This window comes from Eptesicus fuscus, chromosome 7 (genome assembly GCF_027574615.1).
Source record: "Eptesicus fuscus isolate TK198812 chromosome 7, DD_ASM_mEF_20220401, whole genome shotgun sequence".
NCBI classification, from domain to species: domain Eukaryota; kingdom Metazoa; phylum Chordata; class Mammalia; order Chiroptera; family Vespertilionidae; genus Eptesicus; species Eptesicus fuscus.
The window spans coordinates 46,142,940-46,155,510 of NC_072479.1; the positions used below are offsets into that span (position 1 = coordinate 46,142,940).

Genomic DNA, 12,571 nt, shown 5'->3' on the forward strand with positions numbered 1-12,571 from the left:
CCTATCTTTGGGCAAAGAAACTCATCTATAATTATTGTTTAGATTCTATATAAAAATGTAGAACTACATACAGCCAAAGAAATATGGGTTTCACCTACGAGGATTTTCCGGCCATTTCTGAAACCTCACTTTAGGCAACCTCCTCCCACCACCCATAAATCCTAAAGAATATCAAGTTTCTTATTGGAAGCAGATGGGATGTTTTCAGGAGTTGCCACCTCTATGTCAATGACTGAAAGTTTAAGTGCTAAGGCATCTGTGGAATTCTAAAATGAATGTATGGGCTAATGAATGGAAAGTAATTAAGGTACCATATATAAAATAATAACCACCCAACTTCAGAGAGATTACTTAGCCATTTTCAATTCTTTTAATCCTGCTTATCTAAATAAAAATCATAGCTAGATATCCTCTCTCTATTTTAAGTTGTTTGATCTCTTTTTATTGTTTTAGAAATTTTGACTTTATTAAATGATTTTAAAGTATTTTATTGTATTTCTTAATTCTTTTCTGCTTTATGACTCATGAAAGTCCATTATGAGAATTTGTTATTGCCTAATTTAGCACTCAACTTAATAAGGTGTGTGCCTTCAGTTGAAAGGATGGCATCCATCTGTCTACATGTCTTTGTTATTAATTGCTACGTATAAAACCTATTCTGCACAGAATTTGTTTAAAAATCCCAAATGACCGGAAAAGGTCAGAATAGCAAGAATTTATTCCAGTGCTGGGGTTTAACAACTGTTACTTTCCAGTTTCACTGAAGTGAATTTCAGTGGCTCTATTTCGTGGTTGACACTATCCGTATCTGGTCATCTTGTCATTGTTACTCTAGAAAGTGCTGTTAATGCCAGTTGCCTTCCTAACTTTACTATGTCATCGCTTTTTATTCCAGAAAAAAACGAAAAGAAACAAGATGAGTCATAAAAACAATGGACAGCCCCCCGCCTCCGAGCGAGAGGTGTCCTGAGAACTCTCGGAGATGTGCTGCAGCGATGGGGAAGGCGGCAGGCAATGCCGCTTCCTTCCAGAGGGGCAGTTTGTTCTGGTTCACCGTCATCACCCTCTCCTTGGGCTATTACACGTGGGTTTTCTTCTGACCTCAGAGTATTCCTTATCAGAGCATTGGGCCCTGGGCCCCTTCACTCAGTACTTGGTGCACCATCATCACACCCTTCTGCGCAATAGGTATTGGCTTTCCTGGCTGATTCATGTGGGAGAGCCCGTGTATGCCATGGTATTGTGCAAGTCTAAAAGCATCACGAATGGTCGGGCTCAACTACTCTGGTTCCTGCAGACTTTCCTCTTCGGGATAGCCTCCCTCTCCATCTTGATCGCTTACAGGCCGAAACGCCAAAAACAAACTTAAAGGAGATCTCCAAACCTTTCCCTGCACTGACATCCAGCCTCACTTTTATCGGGGGATGGTGTGTTTACTCCACCTTTCTGTTTTCTGGAAAGTTACGACCCTCTAGTTATTCATTATTTCATATTCTCTGGCTGGGCTTGAGTAGATAATAGGAAAAGGTTTCATCTTTCCAATTCTGCAGACTAACCTGTTTGGCAGAGTACTTCTAGCCTCCTTCTCAAAGGCTTTGGCTGTGTTGGTGCTCTCTCCCTGCCATCTGGTTTAAGCCATGTACTAAATTTGCTTGTTGGTATACCTGTGCTTCCACCTTTTGATTAAAACACCTTACCCATACTACCTCCATCTTAGCTGATTAAGGGTTGCTTTTTGGTAAGGTAAAATATTTTAGAGTTAATTGATGGAAATCCAACTCAGATTTTGTAAAAGCATGGTCCTCTCCAAGGGAAATAATAACAGTAGTATTAATGATGCCAGGAACAATTTGATGCGTTATTGAATAAAATGGATTAAAGAATAAAATGCTGTGAATTGTCTCTCCAAAAACAAAACACAAAACAACAACAACAACAAAGAAAAAACAATGGACGTATGAAATATACATTTACTTTTGACCTTAATGTAGACCAGTTCAAATTCTAATTATTTTCTTGTATCTAAAGGGGAATGGAAGGCTCCTCTGACTCATTGTATCCTTAACTTAGTAACACTATCTTAAAGTACTATAGATCAGTGCACCATCAGTATTGTCATTGTCATAAATAATGCCAAAATCTTTTGAAATTGTTGAAACCTATGCCCATAATTTCACTTTGCTCTCTTTTTCTTTAAGACATGAATGACAGAATCTACTTTATGCCCTATCATTAAAAAAGAAAATAAAAGACTTCTAGGAACTCATATTGAATTGACCCACCATGTGGGCAGGATTTACAAGTAAATATGGAAATTCTCCTTGAGCACCCAAAAACACTTCATATTCCCATTCATTGGTATGTGTCTAGTCTTATGATGTTGGAATGAATTCAAATTTCCCTTGCATCCACAGCAATGGCCAATTTTCATGCTGGTTGGTGTCACTGACTTCTTCCTCTTTCATAGTCACCTTTATTTTAAACTATAAGGACTGATTGGCTCAGGGCTTTGTTGAGAAACAGGGACTTGAGATTTTGCAGTAGAGTGGAGATGTGGATGGTAGTTTGGAAATCAAGAAAGTGGATGTTAATGTTACTGGATAAAATTTACTGAGCACCTATTTTAGGCCAGTCACTGTTCTAAACTTTGGTGATACCACACAAGACAAAGTCTTCTTGCATTCTTATAGCTCACCTATTGGAGGCTTTCTCAAGATTTGAAGAATTAAAAAGGTACATGAAGGAAGAGAAAAGATTAGTGCCAAATGAAAGAAAGAATTTGTGATGCTGCTTTTCTTATCCTTTGACTAAAGGAATTGCAAAAGTTATCCCACTAGATCAATAGGGGGAAAAAACACACACACACGTTAGAACTACTAATTGCTATACACAGGATGCAGATGTCTTTAACCAAGTCTTTAGACTACTAGAAACAGTTATCACCCTAGAAGACCAACAGGTCCAGCTTTGTTGACAAACCGTCAGAACTACTACCAGGTGTTTAGTGCTGTCTTTGAGTGGAGCAGTTCAAAACCTACCAGATTCAGGAAAGTGTTAATAGCTCTCTTCCCACGCTTGGTTGACATGCCAGATTGGTAGGTGAAAGATGCTTAGCCTTCTCATTCATATTAACTCACTTCAGTAAAGTTCAATTCATTTAAAATGAATTAAGACATGACTTTGCTTAAGGTGTTTGGAAACTACTTCATACCCAGTCAATACAGGTCTAGCTGAGTTCCTACTGGGTTTTTCCACATGCTATGTCACAGGCACCTTAAAACTCAATATATTCAAAGTTTGTTCACAAATATGCTTCTTGTTCTATGTTGCCTATCTCAGAGAGAACACTGTCATCTCAGATAGCCAAACCTAAAAATGGGCATATCCCGCTTCTTCAATCTCTTATCCACTTAATGCATCCATTCACTCTATACATTTACTGAAGGAGGCCCTATTCCAGCCACTGGGATGCATCAGAGCATACAATTATCTACCCTCAAGGAGCTTACATTATAGTTGAGGGCAGGCAATGAATACAAGATGGTAAGATTAAGAGAGAAAATAAAGTATAGTAAGGCAGATGGAGAATGTTGACTTTTAATTTTTTAAATCTGGTCTGGTGACTTTGAGAAAAGATCTGAAGATGGTGAGGCATGAAACCAAGTGAGAATCTTGGGGAGAAGCATTACAGAGAAAGGGTCCTGAGGCAGGAGCATGAATAGAGTGTTTGAGGAATAGTCCCAAAACCAAATGGCTGGAGGTGTGAGCAGAAGGAGATGAGACTAGAGAGGAATTGGGGATTAGATCATGTAGGGCCTCAGAGGCGACCATAAGAACTCGGCTTTCACTCTGAGTGAAATCAATAAGGTTCAAGTAGAGGAGTAGAACATGATCTGACACACATTTTAAATGCATTACTTTGTGGTAATTGATTGTTACACATTGAATTAAAAAGAATCTGTGAGTCCATTGTGAAAATCAAAAGAAGAAAGAAGAGAAAGAGGAGGAGGAAGAAGGCAAGTAGGTGAAGGGTGGGAGAGGAGGAAAAAGGGGGAAAGGGGCACTTTTTAACTAAAATGTCTGTTAAAAATAGAAATGGGAGTATTTTAAAAATCACCATTTAGCAACATTCAGTATAATAAATAGTCTAAGTAGGGTTAATAATAGATGATAAAAGCATTGGGTAAAAGGTTGTGGTGAATAACACATTTGGAAGGTGCCAAATATCACCCCACAATTTCTTACTAATTACAAGGGGGGGCATTTATCTTCATAAGGGAGAGTTCTGACAGGTCACCACATTAATCAATGATCAAACAGCATCACTAATATCAGGACAACCTGACATTACGTGCCTCATGATGGAATGCAGTATGAAGAACACATAATCTGTGAGGAAACCGACAAATTAAAAATGTGTGGGATATTCTATATGAAAAAGTGAATGTTTCACACTAACTGATTTGGCTCAGTGGATAGAGCATTGGCCTGCGAACTGGAGGGTCCCAGGTTCGATTCTGGTCAAGGGCATGTACCTTGGTTGCGGGCACATACCCAGTAGGGGGTGTGCAGGAGGCAGCTGATCGATGTTTCTCTCTCATCGATGTTTCTAACTCTCTATCCCTCTCCCTTCCTATCTGTAAAAAATCAATAAAATATATTTTTTTAAAAAAAGAACAAGTGAATGTTTCAAAAGAACAAAAGCAGGCATTTTTTTCTAGATTAAGAGAGACTAAAAGATATAATAAACAAATGAATGCATGAAACTTGATTGAATCCTGGATCCAAAAAAAAAAAAAAAGCTGTAAAAGACATTTCATATTGTACAATTCTTTCAACTTTTCTCTACACTGACATGGCTCAGCGATTGAGCATCAACCTATGAACCAGGAGGTCACAGTTCAATCCCTGGTCGGGGCACATGCCCGGGTTGTGGGCACAATCCCCAGTGTGGAGTGTGCAAGAGGCAGGCAATCAATGATTCTCTCTCATCATTGATGTTTCTATCTCTCTCTTCCTCTCCCTTCCTCTCTGCAATCAATACAAATATATATATATATTTAAGTTGGCCAGGGTAGAGTTATATCATTCTGGCTGCTATGTAGACTAGGGGGGGGGGACAGGGAGGGGGGCGAGGGAGGGGCCAAGGGAAGAAGCAGAAAGAGCAGTTAGGAAGCCATGAGAGTCATCCAGGAGTAAAATGATGATGACTTAGATCTGGGTGGTAGCAGTGGAAGGCTGGGAAGTGGTCAGATTCTTTGTAAATTTCAAAGTTCAAGCCAAAAGGATATGCTGACAGACTAAATGTGAAGTATAAATACAAATACAGGAGTCAAGAATTACATTAAAGTTTTGGGCCTGGACATTGGAAGTGGAATTGCCATTAACAAAACCGAGAACACTACAGGTGAAAAAGGTTTCAGGGGAGGTCTTCCTTCCAGGTTAGAGCATGATAAGCTTAACATCTTTACTAGACATCCAAGTGGAGATGTGACATAGCTGTTAAATATTCAAATCTGAAGTTCAGACATGTATGAGCTGAAGATGTAAATCATGAGATTGGGGAAGTTTGCCAAGGGAGTAAGTGTCCTCCAGAAAAAAAAAGAAGAGGACTAAGGATTGTGCCCTTGGGGTTGGGCAGGGGATCGGGCTCCAACATTAAGAGTCTGATCATCAGAGCTCAGAGTCACTTCCCAGGTCCCATCAGTTCCGTGTCCTTCCCCTGCTCTCCATTGCCACCAAGCTTACTTTCATTCCAGCTCTATGCCATTTTCTCCTTCAAATATCATGATAGGCCCCTCACTGGTCTACCTACCTCCATCCTACTTTGCCCTCATCTAATCTCTCCTTATTGCTTCCGCAAATTGTCTCCTGTCACCCCTCTGCTGAAACCTTTCAGGGCCCCTTCTGGAGCCCAGGAGAAAGTCCTAAGTCTGTAAGATCTAGATCCCAGCTTCCCTCTCTAATCCTCCAATCTTTCCCCTCACACTTTGCCTAGCAACACTTCAGTCTGTGCTTCAGCCCTACTGACTTGATCTCTTAATAGCTGTCTTCTCTCCCAACTCCCTGCCTTTGTACGTGCCTTTTCTTAGATCTGTCGCTTCTCATTCTGTGCACTCGGTGAACATCCCTATTGTGGCACTTGCCCTATTTAGTTGTATGTTTCCTCCACCACTCTTAAGCCCTTTGATTGCAGGAGCCTCACCTTAATTCATCTCTGCCTGTCTCAATAAGTGGGGTGCATTTGTTTATCTAATAAATATTTCTTGCATAAATTAATAAATAAAGATTCGCTTTCCGGAATGCTAACATTGAGGTTGGTGGCATGTCCTTAATCTGGAAAAAAAAACACAAAAAACCAACCCAAATGTTTATTGTATATCTACTGCTATGGTCTGAATGTTTGTGTCTCCCCCAAATACAAATGTCAATATCTAGTCCACAATGTATGGATGGTGTTTGGATGTGGAGCCTTTGGGAGGTGATTAGGTCCTGAGGGCAAAGTCCTTATGAACGGGATTAGTGTTCTCATAAAAGAGACCCCAGAGAAATCGCCGACTCTGCTATGTGAGATTTATAGCAAGGGGCTGGCTGTGTATAAGCCAGGAAGCAGGTCTCGCCAGACACTGACTCTGCTGGTACCTTGATCTTGGACTTCCCAGCTTCCAGAACTGTAAGAAATAAATTTCTGTTGTTTATAAGCCACCCAGTCTGTGGTATTTTCTTATAGCACCCTGAACAGACTAACACACCTACATTACTGAGACTAAAAGGGGGCATTGTAGGTCTTTTAAAAATAAGAATTACAAACCAATCTAGGTCAGTTTCATTATAATCCTGCCAACGCATGGGAAGAGGTGTCCTCAGAAAAGTCCATTTTAAAGCACTGATTATATGTTCCCAGTGTTTCTCCTTGCATGTGAAAACTCTGAGCAGCTGGTGCCACATGACTGAATTTTAACAGCTCTGCTTTGGTGATCCATAGCAAAATAGTCTATGAGTCAGGTGATGATCCATTCATCAGTCATAGGAAGCATGAGGCACTGAACACATAGTATCAAACCCCAAACCCACAAAAACTAGCCACAATTTCCTATCACAGGGCATATGACTCATATCTCAGCAGGGGTATGTATACAGTCACAAAAGAAAATGTTTCTCAAACAAACTCTTCCCCCACCCCAACATCATTTGCACAGAGCAGTAATTTGGTGAAAATCTTTTGAAACTTACAAAGTAATTTATTTCTTTGTGGTTGGCCCATATTGCTATGCTTGGTTCTTACCACAATGACTCCTAATTTAGGGAACAAAATGATGGGCAATTAATCCTTTAACTATACTCAGCTGAATCCAGAATCAAATTAAAGACGGATGGAAAGAAAAACCCCTTGGCTGACCTAACCTCTGGACCTCCCAGAAGTGGGCCCACACTCTAGTGACGCCCCATGGAGAAGAGCTCCTAAAGTGGCCATCTCAGTCCCCAGTGGGTTCCTGCAGACACCGCTTCTCTTGGTTGTACATAAGGGAGAGATGCAAAGGAGGGAGGTTTGCTGAGAAAGAGAGCAGCATCACGAAATACATGTTAAAGTACTGATCTGAAATTATAGCGAAGGACTTTTTTTCTCAAACACATTGTTAAAGTTGTAGTGCAGATTTGATCATTCTGTTCATAAATAAAAAATAAGGGGAATGATCACGTGGGCATGCGGCTGCCTCAGCGGCCACATGTCATCAGAAATGGCTACGCATGTCAGTGCTGACACATGTGTCATAGGTTTGCCATCACTGCCCTAGAAGATGGTAACTCAATTAAACAGAGTATACTCCTAGTAAAAGAATTCCTTAAGACCCTACCAGTCACCAGTCTTAAAGTAGGCATTCCATTCTTTCTTGGTTCTCTGGATGCTATCAACAAGCTTCAGGTATCATTTAAATCAGTAAGTTAAACCCATTGGTGTCAAGTTCAACCCTTAATTACCAGCTGCTCTGTTCAGGCTGTGTTAGTTAATTTATTTCCTGAGCTTCAACCTTACAGCTCTATGATCTTTTATAGAAAACTAGAGGCCCGGTGCACAAAATTCATGCATGGGTGGTGTGTGTCCCTCAGCCCAGCCTGTACCCTTTCCAATCTGGGACCCCTCGAGGAATGTCCGACTGCCTGTTTAGACCCGATCCCAGTGGGATCGGGTCTAAACAGGCAGTCAGACATCCCTCTCACAATCCAGGACTGCTGGCTCCCAACTGATCACCTGCCTGCCTTCCTGATTGCCCCTAACCACTTCTGCCTGCCAGCCTGATCACCCCCTAACCACTCCGTTGCCAGCCTGATTGATGCCTAACTGCTCCCCAGCCAGCCTGTTTGCCCCCAACTTCCCTCCTCTGCCGGCCTGGTCACCCCTAACTGCCTTCCCCTGCAGGCTTGATTGCCCCCAACTGCCCTCCCTTGAAGGCCTGGTCCCTCCCAACTGCCCTCTCCTGCTGGCCATCTTGTGGCGGTCATCTTTGACCACATGGGGGCAGCCATCTTGTGTGTTGGGGTGACAGTCAATTTGCATATTACTCTTTTATTAGATAGAATAGAGGCCTGGTTCATGGGTGAGGGCCAGCTGGTTTGCCCTGAAGGGTGTCCCGGATCAAGGTGGGAATTCCCTTGGGGCATGGGGTGGCCTGGGTGAGGGGCCTGTGGTGGTTTGCAGGCTGGCCATGCCCCCCTGTGACCCAAGCGAAGGCCCTGGTATCTGGGATTTATTTATCTTCTATAATTGAAACTTTGTAGCCTTAAGTGGAAGCCAATGCAGGTCATGGCTGCGGAAACTTGGCTGCCACCATTTTTAAAAAATATATATTTTATTGATTTTTTACAGAGAGGAAGAGAGAGGGATAGAGAGTTAGAAACATCGATGAGAGAGAAATATCGATCAGCTGCCTCCTGCACACCCCCTACTGGGGATGTGCCCACAACCAAGGTACATGCCCTTGACCGGAATCGAACCTGGGACCCTTGAGTCTGCAGGCTGATGCTCTACCCACTGAGCCAAACTGGTTTCAGCTGTCGCCATTTTTGTTGGGATTTATTTATCTTTTATAATTGAAACTTTGTAGCCTTGAGTGGAGGCCTGGGCCTGCCAGAGTGTGTGGAAAGCTTGGCTTCCTTCATTGCCGGGGAAACCCAAGCCTCCTGCTCTCTCCATGGCCGCAGCCATCTTGGTTGGGTTAATTTGCATACTCGCTCCTGATTGACTGGTGGGCGTGGCTTGTGGGTGTAGCGGAGGTACAGCCAATTTGCATATTACTCTTTTATTAGATAGGATTGGCATTCTTTCTTTTTTTGGGGGGGGGTACCAAATTCCTTTATTTGAAGGAAGGGTACAAATGAGAGACATGAGGGGTGATTTGGTACAAGTTATAGAAAAGGTAAAGGTAACTCCAACATGCATACTGCTTGGGTGACCAGGAAGTCACTCCCGAGGCTACAGGAAGCAGCTAAGGCTTAGCTCTCGTCACAGCTCTCCAGGGTGTACTTGTCAAAGAGATACTCAGCCATGCCAGTTTCAGGGGCCCCCAACCTGCGCAAGTTGGTTACGTGTCACCCAGTTCTTTGATGGATTTCACCTGCTTGTTCAGGTAGTGCGTCTCAAGGAAGTCACACAAATGAGGGTCATTTTTGTCAGTGGCCAGTTTGTGCAGGTTCAGTAGTGACTGATTCACACTTTTTTCCAAGTGCAGAGCACACTCCATTGCATTCAGCCCATTCTCCCAGTCGTCACGGTCTGGTTTCTTGATATCCTGAAGGAAGATTCGGCCGCCTCACTGGTTCTGCAGCTTCATCAGCTTCTCAGCATGTTCCCTCTCCTCATGAGATTGGTGAAGAAAATATTTGGCAAAGTTCTTCTTTAGAAGTTATGTAGAATTTATGACTGTTAAAACTGAGATAGTTTTTACTTTCATCATTTTAAGGATTATCAACTTCATATATGATTAAATCTTCATGGACAGGATATCCTAACATTTAGCACCCTAATTAACTAATTAGTTAATTAGTTAATTAGTCACTGAGAAAGGTTTTTAGTGAAGTGAAGTACCCTTCCTTAATGTAATTAGTAGCTCCTAAAATAGTGGCTCAATATGTCAGAATTTTACAACCTGATATGATATATTTGTATTCGTTTTTACTAGAGGATCAGGTCTAATGTTTGAAATCCAATTGATTATACATGTTTTCACTTAGAATGTTTTACCTGAGAACATTCTCCTGCCCCCATTTAGGTGTCATATGAGGAGGAAACTACTAAGAGAATTCATTAAAATTTTTTTTCCCTTCTTATTGCATTTAAAGATACATTTCAGGCATCTCTTGCTTTCTCAGATATTGCTGCTTTCTTAAATACCACATGCAAAGGACCAAGGGTCATGAGACTTATGCCCCTGATGCAGTAAGGGCTCAGGGCCTATGCTTAATTCGTCTGACTAAAATACCTCATTTAACTTCCTTTTCTTAATAGTACCCATTGAAACAAAAATAATTCAAACTTTAATTTTCAAAGTTATTAGACTTTATCTCAAAATCTTCAGGAAGAAGAAAGAAGAAAAAAATGAGTTGATAATTCTCTATAATGCACCATGACTATATCTACATTTTTTAAGGCATTGCATTTTGTAATTAAAAAGCTAGAGGATATCTTGGTATCTGTGTATGAATTAAAAATTTAAATATTGAGATCTTCTAAAATATTTTATCTTACAGTTTGAATTGGCACCGTTTTGAACACACAGCACACAATGTTGTGTGTTCCCTTTTTGTCTCAGGGAACGTGTCTCACTTATCATTCTTCTTGGAGCACAGATGGGAGAGCCTGCAGTAGTGATCTTGATATTATATAGATATTAACACAATTGTATGAGAAAGGGAGGACAGTTCTTACCGCCTCTCCTTTAGTGTTGTGACTGGTCCAGTCTACACATCTCTCACCTGCAAGGCTCCGGAGGGTAACAGCAGGAATATTTGCAGCTCATGTGCATGTGAGTTGGTAAGGAGCAGCATACAATTACTGTTTACAGCATTAGAAGTTACACTCTGTAAGCTATTGCCGCATACAATATAACATAGCACTTTGATAATAGCCCAATTTCATTGTTGCTGCGAAGATTCAGTGCGTACATGCTCCAGAGAAACAGGAAATGTTTTGATGTAAAATCAGCTCAGTCAAGTTGTTGGTATGGGCACAGGCTCCGCACATTTAACAGCAGCAACTTTTGAACAAAAATATTTTTCATAAGGGAAAAGGAATGAGCTCTGCTTATTGCAGGCCCAAGAAAAGGTCATTTAAAACCCAAACTTAATTATCGAATAATTTTATATTTACAAACAAATTGCAAAGGTAGCACAGAAAGTTCTCATATACCCAGTGGTCGGCAACCTCATTAGTCAACAGAGCCAAATATCAACAGTACAACGATTGAAATTTCTTTGGAGAGCCAAATTTTTTAAACTTAAACGTCTTCTAACGCCACTTCTTCAAAATAGACTCGCCCAGGCCGTGTTATTTTGTGGAAGAGCCACACTCAAGGGGCCAAAGAGCCGCATGTGGCTCGCGAGCCACGGTTTGCCGACCACGGCTCTAGGCTGTTTTCCCCTGTTAACATCTTATGTTAGTTACTATAGTACATTTGTCCTAATTAATTAATCAAATGTATGCATTACTATTAATTAAGGACCGTGCTTTATTCAATATTCCTGTTTTCCCCTAATTCCCTTTTTCTGTTCTATGATCTCGCCCAGAGACGACAACTACGTTACATTTAGTTGTCATGTTTCTGTAGGTTGCTCTTGGCTGTGACAGATTTTTCTGATTTTTTTATGACCTTGACAACTTTGAGGAATACTGGTCAAGTATTTCAAAGAATGTCTCAGTTGGATTTGTCTGGTGTTTTTGTCATGATTAGCCTGGGTTTGGGGAGGAAGACCACAGAGGCAGAGTGCCATTTTCATTACATTCCATCAACGGTACATACCATTGACATATACCTTATCATTGGTGCTGTTCACACCTGGCTGAGGTAGTGTTTGTCAGGTTCCCCACATAAAGTTAATCTCCCCCCACCTCTGTAACTGTACCCTTTGGAAAGCACTCACTATGTGCGGCCCATACTTTGAGGGGACAATTTGCATACTACGCTTTCATTATATAGGATGCCTGTTGGTGAAAGGGAGGCTTTCTCAGAGTGATTAATGGGTAGTTTGGAAGTGGCCCTTCACGTTCTTGCATTGTACTCTCCTTGAAGGCTGGCCTCAAGATACACATTTCAGGCTTTCTTCTTGGCAATTCAGTTCAGATTCCCCAATTTTTAGTTTATGTAGAACCTTGCTGTGACACTTTCATAAGTTAGGTTGAAAGTCTAACCTTCTAAACACTCTGTGATTAAAGGACCTAGATGCTGTGGCTAATACACTCAAGTTCTCTGGTGACGGTTTGCCTTGCGTACAAATCCAAATGACCTTATTTTTTAATTGGCTTAGTTCAAGCTGTACACAAAGTCATCTTTGCCCTCCAGTGGCCACGCCCACTATA

The 12,571-nt window shown here is 41.3% G+C and overlaps 2 pseudogenes; one reads left to right on the top strand and one right to left on the bottom strand.

Annotated features, from left to right (window-relative positions):
• The first annotated feature begins 995 nt into the window (after positions 1-995).
• Positions 996-1,369, top strand: LOC103292505 (transmembrane protein 254-like; annotated as a pseudogene).
• An 8,123-nt stretch (positions 1,370-9,492) lies between these two features.
• On the bottom strand, positions 9,493-10,264 carry LOC129149677 (ferritin heavy chain-like; annotated as a pseudogene).
• Positions 10,265-12,571: the final 2,307 nt, after the last annotated feature.